The 16,704-nt window shown below is 36.9% G+C and overlaps 1 long non-coding RNA gene across 1 annotated transcript in view; it reads right to left on the bottom strand.

Annotated features, from left to right (window-relative positions):
• Nucleotides 1-16,314, bottom strand: part of LOC128567180 (uncharacterized) — a 56,835-nt gene extending 40,521 nt beyond the window's left edge. Inside the window, exon 1 of the long non-coding RNA XR_008374810.1 lies at nucleotides 16,178-16,314. This is a non-coding gene — a long non-coding RNA (uncharacterized LOC128567180). The remainder of the gene's footprint in view (nucleotides 1-16,177) is intronic.
• Between the last annotated feature and the right edge of the window lie 390 nt (nucleotides 16,315-16,704).

The following is a 16,704-nucleotide window of genomic DNA, read 5'->3' as shown; positions in this document are numbered from 1 at the left end:
CTACATTAAATAAAGAAACTACCTGGTGGGTGATATCTTGGAAATGTCATAACTGTGACTTATTAATTCTATTTGAAAATGCCAATTTTCAAGAAAAAGATACAACAGTTTGAGGCTAAAATTTAACAACTGAATGGCAGTGTACAATATACAAAGTTAATTTTAAATACAAGTAGATTATTATTATGTTATATTTATATATTATAATTGTGCATAGTAGGTTAAGCAAGTTGCCCAAAGTTACAATAAATAAACTGTGGATCTTGGAGTTATTGGTTCTTTTATCCAAGAGAAATGGTGCCAGATTGATATCATTGCAATATTCCATGTGGCCACCAAAGCCCAGAATACAATGTGATTTTTTCTCTCTGGAATTAGACAAATGATATTCTTGATCATATAAACATGGCTGTAGGGCTAGAAGAACCCTGATATGAAAAGAGCTGCATGGTTCACAATCTAATTGATCCCCCGGTTTATTTGGGAAACAGGAATAATTATAAACATGGTGCCTAACTAAGCATTACTGAACACTAAAATAAGCCCTGATTCTGCCAAATGATGTGTACAGGAATGTTCACAGCAGCTTTATTCATAATACCCCCTAACTGAAAACAACTGAAATACCCATCAGTAAAAGAAAGGATCCATGAACTGTGAATACTCAGTAAATGGAATACAGATGGTCCCTGACTGATGGTGACTCAATTTATGACATGTTTAACTTTATGATGGTGTGAAAACTATACTTTGTGTACCCATATAATCATTCTTGTTTTCACTTCCATTATAGTATTTAATAAATTATATGAGTGGCCAGGCATGGTAACTCACACCTGTAATCTTAACCCTTTGGGAGGTTGAGGATCTCTTAAGGCCAGGAGTTTGAGGTGGCAGTGAGCTATGACATCACCATCATTTCCAAGCCTAGCCTGGGGCAATGAAGTAAAACACTGTCTCAAAACATATTAATAAATAAACTTAAAAATATATAAGATATTCAACTCTTTATTATAAAATAGGCCTTGTGTTAGATGATTGCACCCAAGAGTAAGCTAATGTAAGTATTCTGAGCAGGTTTAAGGTAGGCTAGGCTAAGTTATGATGTTCAGTAGGTGTATTAATGCATTTTTTACTTACTGTATTTTCAACTTACAATAGGTTTATTGGGACATAGCCTCATTGTAAGTCAAGCATCATCTGTACTACACAGCAGAAAGAAAAGAATAAACGAATAAGATCAGCAATAATAAGGCTAAAACTTGCACATTTTATGTTTAGTAGAAGAAGGCAGATGCAGAAGAGTATATATCGTATGCTCCATTTACATGAAGTTTAAGAACAGAAAAAATTAATTGATTATAACAGAATTTAAAGTGGCAGTTGCTTTGAAATGGCTGGGTTTTGTTGAGGAGGAACATGAGGGAAGCCTTAGGCTACTGAAAATGTATTGGATTCTAAGTGGTAGTTATTTGGATATGTGTATAAAAAACTCCTTGAGCTAGCACTTAAGATTAATTAATGGGCTTTATTCACTTAATTACATGTATGCTAAACACAGAAATAAAAATCTGCTCTGACTCATGTAATCATGTAGACATTAACTAGTCTACCATCCAAAAAATAGCGTAAGAACAATATACCTAAATATGCCACCATCTTGAACATTTTCTTAAACTTATCCATATTATATTAATGTTTTAAGATGGGGGCAGCACCTGTGGCTCAAGGAGTAGGGCGCCAGCCCCATATACCGGAGGTGGCGGGTTCAAACCCTGCCCAGCCAAAAACTGCTGTGCTGATTGAGAACCTCCCTGTGCTGATTGAGAACTAGGGAAAATATTAAGAACTAGGGAAAATATCTTATAACATATTAAGATGTATGTTCTTAATAGAACATGAATTTTAAATTATTCATTCGGCTTCAGTAACTTATATACTCAGACCTGTCTAGATTCCATGATTTAGCTGCTGTGTAATCAGCAACAAGTATTTATAAACAAACCAGGAACAGAGATGCAATAATACAATATATACCCACTAGCAATCATGTCACCAATAACATATGTTTGTGTCACCTTATATGACAAAAATGGATTCTTTTCAGTCGGGTAAAATTTAATTTTTATAAATGGAAGCCAACCCAAATTCCATTTCCAACATTTATTTTTGCCCACTTTGCTACCCCAAATCAACCTAACAATTATAGTAATTATCTGAAGTCACTTTAACTTCCAACAATATCCCTTTAATAAAACTTATTATCTGTTTTATAAAGTTTTTACTTTTATTCAATTTGTTTAAAACAATGCTATAGGTCAACCAAGAAAGACATAAGTTTTACTTGATTTTGTTTCATTAAAGAGTTTTATAGTGAGTGCCTAGATTTAAGTACAAAAAGAAAAGGTAATGAAATTACATAAAGGCACCCCACCTTGAGTCACATGCTATTTATGAGGCTTATGAATGCTGCATTTTATTAGAAAACATTGATTATTAGAGGTTTAGAACTCTGAAGATCTTGTTAAGAACCTCCCTGTGCTGATTGAGAACTAGGGAAAATTGCAATCTCTTTCTAAAAAACATTTTATGCAAATTTCTCCCTGGTTGCTTTTTAGAAATAAATGGTTTCTGTGCTTGAAAAATTGAGCAAACAACTAAACTCTGGCCTAGCAACGATCTCTTCTGTTTTCACGTTGGTGGCATTTCAACTACCATAAGTTGTCTAGTTTTTGAGACTGTGGAATCTCCCAGGCCATCCTTAAAAATAGGATCAGACTTTTTAATGAGAAGAAATAATGTGCTATGTTGAACCTGTTCTTCTCCATACTAGATTAAAGCAAATTTGTTCAAGATTTTATGATAACCTGATACACGTTAAAATTTCAACCAGTGTGCTCAGCACCTGTGGCTCAAGCAGCTAAGGCACCAGCCACATACACCTGACCTGGTGGGTTCACATCTAGCCCAGGGCCACCAAACAACAATGACAGCTGCAACCAAAAAATAGCCAGGCATTGTTGCTGGTACCTGTGGTCCCAGCTACTTGGGAGGCGGGGTCAGGAGACTCGCTTGAGCCCAGGATTTAGACGTTGCTGTGAGCTGTGACGCCACAGCACTGTACCCAGGGAGACAGCTTGAGACTGTCTCAAAAATAAATAAATAAATAAAAATTTCAACCAATGAAATGTAATTTTGATTCTATTTTAAGAAAAGAACATATGCCGAGGGTGGCGGGTTCAAACTCAGCCCCCACCAAACTGCAACAAAAAAAAAGCTGGGCATTGTGGCGGGCACCTGTAGTCCCAGCTACTTGGGAGGCTGAGGCAAGAGAATCACGTAAGCCCAAGAGTTAGAGGTTGCTGTGAGCTGTGAGACATCATGGCACTCTACTCGAGGGCGGTACAGTGAGACTCTGTCTCTACAAAAAAAAAAAAAGAAAGAAAGAAAAGAACATATTTTATTCTGTATGAGGGCCAAAATGTTGTTATGTATCAAAAATAATATCCAACTATTGTTGTATAATCAAAATAATATGCAACTATTAAAATGCTAAACACATAGGAAGTACCTAATACATTATCAGTGATTGATTGACATATAATTAACTGTGTGATTCTGTATGATCTTTCACAGAATAAGAAGCTCAGGAAACACATTGCATATTCACAAAAGAACTAAAAAAATCAGTACCTGACTATCCAGCTCTCTAGTTCAGTACAACTGTATTTGGTGTGGGTGAAAGGACATTTAACTTAAATTTAACTGGTCTTCAGTTGTTTCAACTTGACCTTCCATGTCAGAAATGGAATGAAAGCAAAATACGTAAACAGCAGAAAAGTCAAGTCAATATCTAACCTCCAGAATCAATACAAAGTAGGATTTTTAGTACTTGACCATGCGTTTAAGTTCCTCTACAAAGAAAACAAATGCCTTCTCCTGGCACTGTAGGAGCTCACGATACACTAAATTCTGGCCTCTGGAACAAAAAACTATTGATAGATCAAACCTGGAGCTACCTCAAGGAGGGAGATTCTGGGACACATCTTTATTATAGTTCCCATTCTCATTTCTCTGCTGAAATGCAAGAGAGACCTTAACTCCTGTCTAAGGGAATGTTGGGTGTCCAATAGACCTCAGGTGATCCAGAACAAGCGCTCTCAATTTTGCATAACTTTCTAAAATGATGCTCATGATAAGGTATTACTACCTTAAAAGGACACTTGTGCTCCATTTAAAAGTAGAAGGATTCTATAAGAGAAGAAGAAAAGTGTGAGAAACACAGTGTATTTTAATCCTTGATTGGAAATTAACAATGATCAACAGCATAGAAAAAGCACCAAAAAGCTGGGGGAGGCAGGGGAAAAACACATGTAGGACTCTACTGAAAGGATTTCCATACTTTTTAGATCAAAGAATCATTTCTATTTTCATGTACCACTTGATAACAGTATACTTATAAACCTTGTTCCAGGGGATGTTTCCAGCATCTTTCAAGATTATTAAACAAACTTATGGTTAAATAAAATATGTGGGCTTTGAGATCTCTTCTATTGGAATCATTAATGCATTAACCCTTAAAACAAAAAGGAAGCAGAAACAGAGATAACAGATTTCAGCAGTTTTGAAAGTTGAATAGCAGATGTAAAATTAGTAATTGAGGAATGTCATTTAAAATATATAATAGAACAACTTCCCTGCAACTGGGCACAGTGAGTCTGGGGAGATAAGACTCTAGGCATATCTGGCTGGTGGGATCTGCCTATAATCATCCCTTTGAGGATACAGGGAGCCAGCAAGGGACTTCTAGACCCCAAGAGGAAGACAAAAACAGTGGAAAACTGGTAAGTGGTTGCATGTGTTCGATCGACCTAATCCTGCCTGCAGCCATAAGCACAAGCAACAGTAAGACTGCAAACCAGAAAGGCCTTACCTGTGAACTGTTTCAGTGTTTTTGGACTTGGCACTCAGTTGAACTGCCATGGGGAGAGCTTGAGCAGGAGTGCGGAGAACTTTGGGCATTGTCTAGGGCTCCAGACAAAGCCACTGAGCCGGATGGAGCTAATAGTGTTCAGCTGTGCACCACAGGGAGCCATTGTGAGAGAACTGCCCCAGAAAGCTCTGCCCTCAGGGTAGCAGAGCAAGGATCGGGTGGGAGCTAGTAAGCTAGTGACTGAGCAGCCTAAAGGCGGGGACTGAGGTGCCTTACAACTTTAACCCTAAGGGGCAGAGTGAGACCGGTTTTGGCACACTGGAGGCTCAGGCTGTTGCCCTGGGTAGAGTGCCCTGGCGTCACAGTTCATAGCAACCTCAAACTCCTGGGCTTGGCACTGCCCGGACCTCAATAAGAGCTGTGCCACAACACCCGATATGCAACCCATGCTCACTGGGCCTCCACATGCCCTGACCAGGAACTGCAGGAGCCGCACAACCCTGCATCCTCTCTCCTGTACCCTCCCTGCCTCCACACTGGCCCGCATTTCTGGCCAAAGACTCTGGTAGCTGCATGCTCCCCGGAGCCCTCCCTGCCTCTGTGCAGAGCCCTTCTCCTGGCCAGAGATTGCTGGAGCTTTGGGCTCTCTGTGCCAAAGTCACTGGGTGACAGGCACTCCCAGAACCATGGAAACCACCTCCCGCCCTGTTGCTGGATCCCGGTATGTCACACTCCGGAGCTGCTTCTGCAACCAGAACTCTCTGGGTGGGGCAGCCCTAGAGGAACTACACAGGGTCACTCCCTACAAAGATCCAGCAACAATAGAGTGATCCCGTGGGGTCTAATCTTGGAGAGACACCTCCCCAACTCTGAGGACGGCCAGAGGCAAAGGTGAAAAACAATCATGAGGCAAAAACAATAGAAAAACTCTGGCAATATGAATAATCAGAGTAGATCAACTCCCCCATGGATCAATGGGGCAGACACAGCACAAGATCCCACACACAAACAAATAGCTGAGATGTCAGAAATTGAATTCAGAATCTGGATAGCAAATAAGATCGAATTAGAATTCCAAGCAATAACCCAAAAGATATCTCAAGAATTCAACAAATTCAAAGACCAAATGACCAAAGATTTTGACACATTGAGACAAGAAGTTGCAGACCTCAAAGATCTGAGAAACACAGTAGAATCCCTCAGTAACAGAATGGAGCAAGCAGAAGAAAGGATTTCTGACATCGAAGACAAAGTTCTTCAACGCTCCGAAATGCTCAAAGAGGAAGAGAAATGGAGGGCAAAAACAGATCACTCTCTCAGAGAGCTCTGGAATAATTTGAAGAAAACCAATATTCACCTTATAGGGATCCCCAAAAGTGACGAAGTGGCTTCACAAGGCACAGAGTCTCTTCTCCATGAGATTATGAAGGAACTTTCCAGACATGCCAAGAGATTCTGAAATTCAGATAGCAGACAGTTTCAGAAATCCAGCACAAATCAACGCAAATAAGACATCTCCCATAGACACATCATAATCAATTTCACTAAAGTGAATATGAAGGAGAAATTTCTGAAAGCAGCCAGACAAAAGAAAACCATACCCTTCAAGGGGAAAAATATTGGAATAACTGCAGATCTCTCTGCTGAAACCTTTCAAACTAGAAGAAAATGATCATCGACTTTTCATCTCCTAAAACAAAATAACTTTCAACCCAGGATACTGTACCCAGATAAACTGAGTTTCATTTATGCCGGAGAAATTAAATACTTCAATGACATTCACATGTTGAAGAAATTTGCCATAACTAAACCAGCTCTCCAGGATATTCTCAGACCTATCCTCCATAAAGACCAGCATAATCCTCCACCACAAAAGTAAACCCATACAGATCAAATTCCATCTTCCACAGTTGCAAAAGGATTAAAAATGTCCACCGGACTCTGCAAAGGCTTATCAATATTCTCAATAAATGTGAATGGTTTAAATTGTCCTCTAAAGAGGCACAGGTTGGCTGACTGGATACAAAAACTCAAGCTAGATATCTGCTGCATACAAGAATCACATCTTACATTAAAAGACAAATATAGACTCAAAAAGACAAATATAGACAAATATTGTCTTACATTAAAAGACAAATATATGCAGCAGATATCTAAACTCCAGGCAAATGGAAAGCAGAAAAAAGCAAGCATTGCAATCCTATTAGCAGATGCAACAGGCTTTAAACCAACCAAAATAAGGAAGGATAAGGATGGACACTTCATATTTCTTAAAGGTAATACTCATTATGATGAGATTTCAATTATTAATATTTATGCACCCAACCAGAACACACCTCAATTTATAAGAGAAACTCTAACAGACATGAGCAACTTGATTTCCTTCAGTTCCATAGTAATTGGAGATTTTAACACCCCTTTAGCAGTGCTAGATAGATCCTCCAAAGAGAAGCTAAACAACGAAATTATAGATTAAACTTAACCATTCAACATCTGGACTTAACACACATCTACAGAACATTTCATCCCAACAACACTGAATACACATTTTTCTCATCAGCCCACGGAACATACTCCAAAATCGACCACATCCTAGGCCACAAATCTAACCTCAGCAAATTTTAAAAAATAGAAATTATTCCTTGCATCTTCTCAGACCATCATGGACTATAAGCTGAACTCAGTAACAACAGGAGCCTCCATACCCATACAAAAACATGGAAGCTAAACAACCTTATGCTGAAGGATAGATGGGTTATAGACGAGACTAAGAAGGAAGTCACCAAATTTTTGGAACAAAACAACAGTCAAGACACAAATTACCAGAACCTCTAGGATACTACAAAGGTAGTCCTAAGAGGGAAATTTATAGCATTGCAAGCCTTCCTCAAGAAAACAGAAAGAGAGGAAGTTAATAACTTAATGGGACATCTCAAGCAACTGGAGAAGGAAGAACACTCCAACCCAAAACCCAACAAAAGAAAAGAAATAACCAAAATCAGAGCAGAATTAAATGAAATTGAAAACAAAAGAATTATACAACAGATCAATAAATCCAAAAGTTGGACTTTTTGAAAAGATCAATAAAATAGATAAACCTTTGGCCAACCTAACCAGGAAAAAAAGAGTAAAATCTCTAATTTCATCAATCAGAAATGGTAATGATGAAAAAACAACAGAGCCCTCAGAAATTCAAAAAATCCTTAACGATTACTACAAGAAACTCTATTCTTAGAAATATGAAAATCTGAAAGAAATCGACCAATACCTGGAAGTATGCCACCTACCAAGACTTAGCCAGAATGAAGTGGAAATCTTGAACAGGCCTATATCAAGTTCTGAAATAGCATCAACTATACAAAATCTCTCTAAAAAGAAAAGCCCAGGACCAGATGGCTTTATGTCAGAATTCTACCAAACCTTTAAAGAAGAACTAGTACCTATATTACTAAACCTCTTCCAAAATATAGAAAAAGAAGAAATATTACCCAACACATTCTACAAAGCAAATATCACCTTGATCCCCAAACCAGGGAAAGACCCAACAAGAAAAGAAAATTATAGACCAATATCAATAATGAATATTGATGCTAAAATACTCAATAAGATCCTAACAAACAGAATCCAACAATACATCAAAAAAATTATACATCATGACCAAGTGGAATTTATCCAAAGGTCTCAAGGTTGGTTCAATATACGTAAATCTATACATGTAATTCAGCACATAAACAAACTAAAAAATAAAGACCATATGATTCTCTCAATTGATGCAGAAAAAGCTTTTGATAATATCCAGCATTCCTTCATGATCAGAACACTTAAGAAAATTGAGTGTTAGAGGCCATCTATAGCAAACCCACAGCCAATATCGTATTGAACGAAGTTAAATTGAAATCATTTAAACTTAGATCAGGAACCAGGCAAGGTTGCCCATTGTCTCCACTGCTCTTTAACATTGTAATGGAAGTTTTAGTCATTGCAATTAGGGAAGAAAGGGTAATCAAGGGTATCTACAATAGGTTCAGAAGAGATCAAACTTTCACTCTTCGCAGATGATATGACCGTATTTCAGGAAAACACTAGGGATTCTACAACAAAACTTTAGAAGTGATCAAGGAAGACAGCAATGTCTCAGGCTACAAAATCAACACCCATAAATCTGTAGCCTTTATATACCAACAATAACCAAGCCAAAAAAATAGTCAAGTACTCTATTCCTTTCACAGTGGTGCCAAAGAAGATGAAATATTTGGGAGTATACCAAACAAAGGATGTGAAAGATCTCTACAAAGAGAACTATGAAACTTTAAGAAAAGAAATAGCCGAAGATGTTAACAAATGCAAAAACATACCATGCTCATGGCTGGAAAGAATCAACATTGTTAAAGCATCTATACTTCCCAAAGCAATATATAATTTTAATGCAATTCCTATTAAAGCTCCATTGTCATACTTTAAATATCTTGAAAAAATAATACCTCATTTTATATGGAATCAGAAAAAACCTCGATTAGTCAAAACATTATTCAGCAATAAAAACAAAGCAGGAGGAATCACGCTACCAGACCTGAGACTGTACTATAAATCAATAGTGATCAAAACAGCATGGTATTGGCACAGAAAAAGAGAAGTAAATGTCTGGAACAGAATAGAAAACCAAGAAATGAATCCAGCTACTTAGCGTTATTTCATCTTTGACAAGCCAATTAAAAACATTCAGTGGGGGAAAGATTCCCTATTTAACAAATGGTGCTGGTTGAACTGGCTGGCAACTTATAGAAGATTGAAACTGGACTCACACCTTTCACCATTAACTAAGATAGACTCTCACTGGATAAAAGATTTAAACTTAAGACATGAAACTATAAAAATACTTGAAGAAAGTGCAGGGAAAACTCTTGAAGGAATCGGCCTGGGTGAATATTTTATGAGGAGGACTCCCCAGGCAATTGAAGCAGTATCAAAAATACACTACTAGGACTTGATAAAACTAAAAAGCTTCTGCACAATAAGTAAAGCAAGCAGACAACCCTCAGAATGGGAGAAAATATTTGCAGGTTATACCTCCAACAGAGGTCTAATAACCAGAATCCACAGAGAACTCAAACCTATTAGCAAGAAAAGAACACGTGACTTCATCGCAGGGTGGGCAAGGGACTTGAAGAGAAATTTCTCTGAAAAAGACAGACGCACAATATACAAACACATGAAAAAAAGCTCATCATCTTTAATCATCAGAGAAATGCAAATCAAAACTACTTTGAGATATCACCTAACCCCAGTAAGAGTAGCCCACATAACAAAATCCCAAAACCAGAAATGTTGGCATGGATGTGGAGGAAAGGGCACACTTCTACACTGCTGGTGGGAATGCCCACTAACACGTTCCTTCTGGAAGGATGTTTGGAGAATACTTAGAGACCTAAAAATAGACCTGCCATTCGATCCTATAATTCCTTCACTAGGTTTATACCCAGAAGACCAAAAATCACAATATAACAAAGACATCTGTACCAGAATGTTTATTGCAGCCCAATTCATAATTGCTAAGTCATGGAAGAAATCCAAGTGCCCATCAACCCACGAATGAACTAGCAAATTGTGGTGCATGTATACCACGGAATATTATGCAGGCTTAAAGAAAGATGGAGACTTTACCTCTTTCATGTTTACATGGATGGAGCTGGAAGACATTCTTCTTTGCAAAGTATCTGAGGAATGGAAGAAAAAGTATCCAATGTACTCAGCCCTACTATGAAGCTAAATTATAGGTTTCACATGAAGGCTATTACCCAACTATAGCACAAGACTATGAGGAAAAGGCCAAGGAAGGGGAAGGGAGGGAGGAAGTTAGGGTGGAGGGAGGGTAATGGGTGGGGCCACACCTATGGTGCATCTTAGAATGGGTACAGGCGAAACTTACTAACGGCAGAATACAAATGTCTACATATAGTAACCAAGAAAATGCCATGAAGGCTACGTTGAACAGTTTGATGAGAATATTTCAGATTGTATATGAAACAAGCACATTGTACCCCTTGATTGCACTAATGTACACAGCTATGATTTAACAATAAAAAAGGAGAAAGAATAGGAAATTAAAGCAAGAGTGAAAAAAATTAATTAAAAAAAGATAAAATATACAATAAACAGTATGACCTGGGCACCAGCCAATCAGAAGAGAAACTAGAAGAGTTTAGAGCTGAGTGCTGGACACCCACTACTGGGCCAGAAATTGACCCACTCATCAATAGGTGGGTGGTGAGGATCCAAGGACTGGGGCTGTTCGGAAGTGGACTTTTTTTTTTCCTTTTTTTTCCGCTTTGCTCCCAACCCTTTCTATTTTTTTTTTTTAAAACAAAAGTCTCCAATTTACCCAGGATTCTTGACAATTTCAGTTTGAACATATTAAGCAAAAATTAACATTGCTATTTAATGAAAGTTAGGATCAAATATGTGGCATTTTCTTAATGCTTATTCACAGTAAAGACATTTTTAGATCCTCTAATTGTTTGTAGAAGGACAGCTAAGACAAAAGTTTAAGTGAGGTATTGCTCAAAAGTTAAGTCAGTTTAGTATTCCCTGTGCCTAACATGCTAATTTCTACCTCAACATCTGTGCTAATTCTGCCCACCAAACAGAATGGCATTCTCTCTTTTATCTAACCTTTTACATTTTATTCATCCTTCATGAACAGTTTTAAATTCCATTTTACTGGTGACCTTTTACTATCCTGCTATGCTTTAGGACTTACTGTATGTGCCGTACACTTTGGCTTATAACCAAAGATGATCCTAAACTATTGTCTCTGTGTGGACTAGTTCTCCTACGAGATTGTGAGCCCTTCGAAAAACTGTCTTGTGAAGAAATACAAACTAGCCGAATATGGTGGCTCCCACCTGTAATCCTAGCACTCTGGGAAGCTAAGACAGGCACATTGCTTGAGCTCAGGAGTTCGAGACCAGCTGAGCAAGAGTGAGGCTATGTCTCTACTGAAAATAGAAAATTAGCAGAATGTTGTGGCAGGTGCCTTTAGTCTAAGCTACTCAGGAGGCTAAGCAAAGTGGATCGCTGGAGCCCAAGAATTTGAGGTTGCGGTGAACTATGATGACTCCATGGCACTCTACCCAGAGCAACAGAGTGAGATTTTGTGTCAAAAGAAAAAAAAAAAATTTATTCTCTCGAATAAACTCTAATATATATAAATATATTTATACATATGTGTACATATATATATTATATATTTGTATATAATATGTATATATACATATATTTGTATATACATTTACATGTATATAAAATATGCATATATGTATATATACTGAGTGTATTAGTGTTCAAGCAAAGAAACAAAACCAGTAGGAGATACATTTATTACCTGGAACTGGCTAGTACAGTTGTGGAAACTCACTAGGAAAGCCTAAAATCCACATGCTGCTGGGAAAGAAAACTGACAAACAGGCCGGAACCAACCACACAGGCAGCAACCATAGCTTCCTGTTTTTGGTGCTTAAAAAGGAAGATCCCAGGGGAGGGGAAAGAAATTATAGATTCAGCAGCTATATGGATTCTAGACCAAAGGAAATGCCTAAACCTACTTTTAAAAGCTTTCCAAATAAAATTCAGACCCATCCAGGATAACCCTCTTTTTCATTAACTTGAAGTTAACTAATTAGGAAGTTCAGTCACATTTGCAAAATACCTTCATAGCAGCACTGAGATTGGTATTTCAATAATGGAAAGGAAGTATATGTATGCTACAAAATGACCAGGGCCTTTTTCTTCTCAAAGAGAATATCCCTTGTAATCTGCCCTAACCAGTTATGTCTAAAATAGGGAATTCTGGGGACTGTAGTTCAGCCTAGTCAAGTTGACAACTTTAAAAGGCATCGCACTGAGTGTGTGGTATGTAGGAAATAAAGAACACACTGCCCTTTAAGAAGAAATAAAGTAGCCAGGCGCAGTGGCTGATGACTGTAATCCTAGCACTCTGGGAGACTGAGGCGGGTGGATCACTGAGCTCAGGAATTTGAGACCAGCCTGAGCAAGGGAAGATCCATCTCTACTGAAAATGGAAAAATTAGCTGGGCGTTGTTGTGGCAGTCACCTGTAGTGCCAGCTACTCAGGAGGCTGAGACAAGAGGATCCCTTGAGCCCAAGAGTTTGAGGTTACTGTGAGCTATGATGCCACAGCACTCTACCAAGGGAAAAGAAAGAAAGAAAGAAGGAAAGAAAGGAAGGAAGGAAGGAAGGAAGGAAGGAAGGAAGGAAGGAAGGAAGGAAGGAAGGAAGGAAGGAAGGAAGGAAGGAAGGAAGGAAGGAAGGAAAGAAAGAAAAGAAAGAAAAGAAAGAAAAGAAAGAAAGAAAAGAAAGAAAAGAAAGAAAAGAAAGAAAAGAAAGAAAAGAAAGAAAAGAAAGAAAAGAAAGAAAAAGAAAGAAAGCCCTGCACAAATAAAATCATTTCCTATGTCTCAAAATGTCTGGCTGTATGCTCCATACACCACAGGTATACAATAAACACTTGAAGAAAAAGTTGGTAGCCTTGACTAATTTCTATCCAATTTCATTATAATTGATTTGAGCACTAAACAAGTTTAATGAATACATTGTTTTGTCTTCATAAAATGATCTAGTAGGAAGAAATATTGAGTTGATGGTACTGTTGTGTTTTTCTCTCATTTATTTCCATTAAGAAGTATATACTAAGTGGCTATTTCTGCAAACAGCAAAGAAGGCCATATTATATTAGATAGAGCATTTATTCAGCAGATTATTAGAAATCCACAGCATAAGCCATGAATAAGATTTACTAAAATAATTGAACAAATAGTTATTATCTCTCATTTAAGGTCAATAGTACTATTCATTTTTTTTCATTCACTTGTTCAGCAAATATTAACCAACTGCCTTATGTATGTTCCATGTGCTGGAGCTATAGTTGAGGAAAAAACAGTTTCTGCACACACAGAATGCGTATTATGTGGAAAGCAGAAGAAAATTGAAAAATGAACAATTTAACATACAAAACATCACTTAATCAGAGTAGATTCAGTAACTCAGAACCTGAAATTTACACAATTTTTCATGATTAAAATTATACATGATTAAAAGAAAAATAAAACCCATAAAACCAATGAATACTAATAAATCAATTAAATACATGCATTAATACTTACTTAGAATGGTAAGATAAATTATAAATTTACAAAGCTGATGTGATAGTTAATTTTACGCATCAACTTGACTGGGCTCAGGGATGCTCAGAGAGCAGATAAAACATTATTTTGTATCTATAACAATGTTTCTGAAAGAGATTAGCATTTAAATAGATAGATTGAGAAAAGATCAGTCCTCACCAATATGGGTAGGTATTGTCCAATCTATAAAGAGCTTAGAGAAAAGGAAAAGGTAGTGGAAGAGAGAAATTACTCTCTTCCTGGGCTGGGACATTCATCTTTTCTTGCCCTCAGACATCCCAGGCCTGTCAACTATAGGTCTTAACAGCCTTAACAGTTTCTCAGGCTTTTGACTTTGGACTGAGAGTTGTACCATCAAATCCCCAAATTCTCAAGTCTTTAAAGTCGACCTGAATTATACCACCAGCTTTCTTAGTTCTACAGCTTCCAGATGACACATCATGGGACTTTTCAGCCTCCATAAGCTCATAAGCCAATTCTCCTAATAAATCTCCTTTTATATATCTATACATATCGTTTTAGTTCTACTTGTCTGGAGAACCATGACCAATAGAGCTAACAAAAATAAAAATATGGCAAAATTCAGGTAAATAGCATAATCTTTTTTTTCTTTTTTTTTGCAGTTTTTGACCAGGGCCTGGTTTCAACCCACCACCTCCCATATATGGGGCTGGCACCCTACTCCTTGAGCCACAGGCGCTGCCCAATACCATAATCTTGTAATTAATTAACTTCCTGGCACATTCTAAACAGTAATTTTTTGGTATGTTTCTGCAGCATATTCTGATCACTATGAAAATTATTTTGTAACAGACAGAAATGGGGGATGTGTCGGGGTGGCCTGTGAGGAATGAGAACTAGATAAGAGGTTGGACATCAAAACAGAAAAGTCCACCCAGCTAAGAAGGAAAAAAGATTTTAATGAACTTTTAAATGTCTTCCACCCTGCCAAAATGGAAGACTAAAAATAGACATGAAATCAAGGTATAAAATAAATAAGAACTATAAATAGAATTATAAAAAAATTATAAATAGAATTAAGAATTAAAATAAGAAAAATTTAAAAGAATTATATGTATACATACATATATTGACAAACACAAGCACACACATGTATATCTTGTATACCTGAAACGTGCCTTGAGAATTTTTTTACACCTAGTTATAAGAGACGAAGCCATTCTGTTGTAGGTATTCAAAAAATGTCTATGTTTATTTATTAAAAAAATCAAAGAATTTATTAATGAACAAAATCTCAAAATCCTCACAAAAATTCTATGTAACTTTCACCAAATCAGGTAAGTTTTCTTTCATAAAGAGATATTAGCATTAATATTTTCTGGGTCTATTAATAATATTATTTATATTTCACACATTAAGTGAGATAGATGTATTTAAGTATTAATCCATTACCCATATTACAAAAGCTAATCTTCAAGGTAACAAATATCTAACTTTAAAACTGTCATTAACAAACTAGGTGGGTTTTTTAAATAACAAACAGAATATGAACATTTATGTTAATTTTAAGTATATTAGCTATGTTCCAGATTAAGTATGGCTATTTTATGAGAGTTATATTATTTTCTCCTTAACTTCAAATAAATTTTATAGAATGGTAGAGTATCAACTCAAAAGGGCAAATATGCTAGGTCACTAATCAAATGTGTTTAAGGAAAGGGATTCTATAATGACCAGGAGTCTTCATTTAAGGAAATATTACTAATTTTTTTCAGAATTATATTTAGTATTTCAGGCCAATTAGATGTACTTGCTATACTCTTACTCCCATTCAGTCTATGGGGCCCACAGAGCCTTATCTAGGAGAGGTATGCTGTTGGAGAAATTTCAATGAAGATGGTCAGTGTACGTGGTATATACCCAACTGAAAATTGTTAAGCTTAAGTAATGATAGTCAAGAACACAGTAAAAATGGCCAGTTTGGAAAAGTTCCAAATTTCAGTTTGTAGTTGCCTAAAACCCCAAAGTTATTTCAAGTGCGGTTGTAAGAACTAAGCAGAGAACTGGGAATAAGAAAGCTCACCGAGCAAAACATTAATGGACCTTTCTCTCTCTTATTCTGCAACAACACTGTCTCTTTTCATGTGCCTCTTTAGCCACCTGGAGTACTTCAAGGATTGCCATTCCTTAAATTATGGCAGAGAATTGTTCACTCGCAGCATCAGCTCTGGAAATAGATGCAGAGAAAACTGGGTCATTTGCTCCTAGCAAATAAGGTCATGTACATAGGTAAGAATCTAAATTTGCATTAGGACTGGGAGGGGAATTAGGGTGGGTGGAGGGCTCAGGGGTTGAATTTGGGGATGGTATACAAGCTGTAATTGCAAAGTTAAATTTCATTATCATTTTCAAGACCTAATAAAGCAGAAGAAAATGTGAAGTAAATCACTAATTAAATTCCTCCAGAGGGTCAAATGTGACTATTCTGTTAAGTTTCCACTCTCAAAAATTTCACATCAACATATAAAAACAAGAATAAATACAAAGTAAGGGAATTATTTCCTTTTAGCATAGTAGTGATTAAAAGAAAATGTCAGGTAGGCTATAATT

This window comes from Nycticebus coucang, chromosome 16 (genome assembly GCF_027406575.1).
Source record: "Nycticebus coucang isolate mNycCou1 chromosome 16, mNycCou1.pri, whole genome shotgun sequence".
Classification (NCBI taxonomy): Eukaryota; Metazoa; Chordata; class Mammalia; order Primates; family Lorisidae; genus Nycticebus; species Nycticebus coucang.
This window is presented reverse-complemented; position numbering and strand designations above follow the sequence as displayed.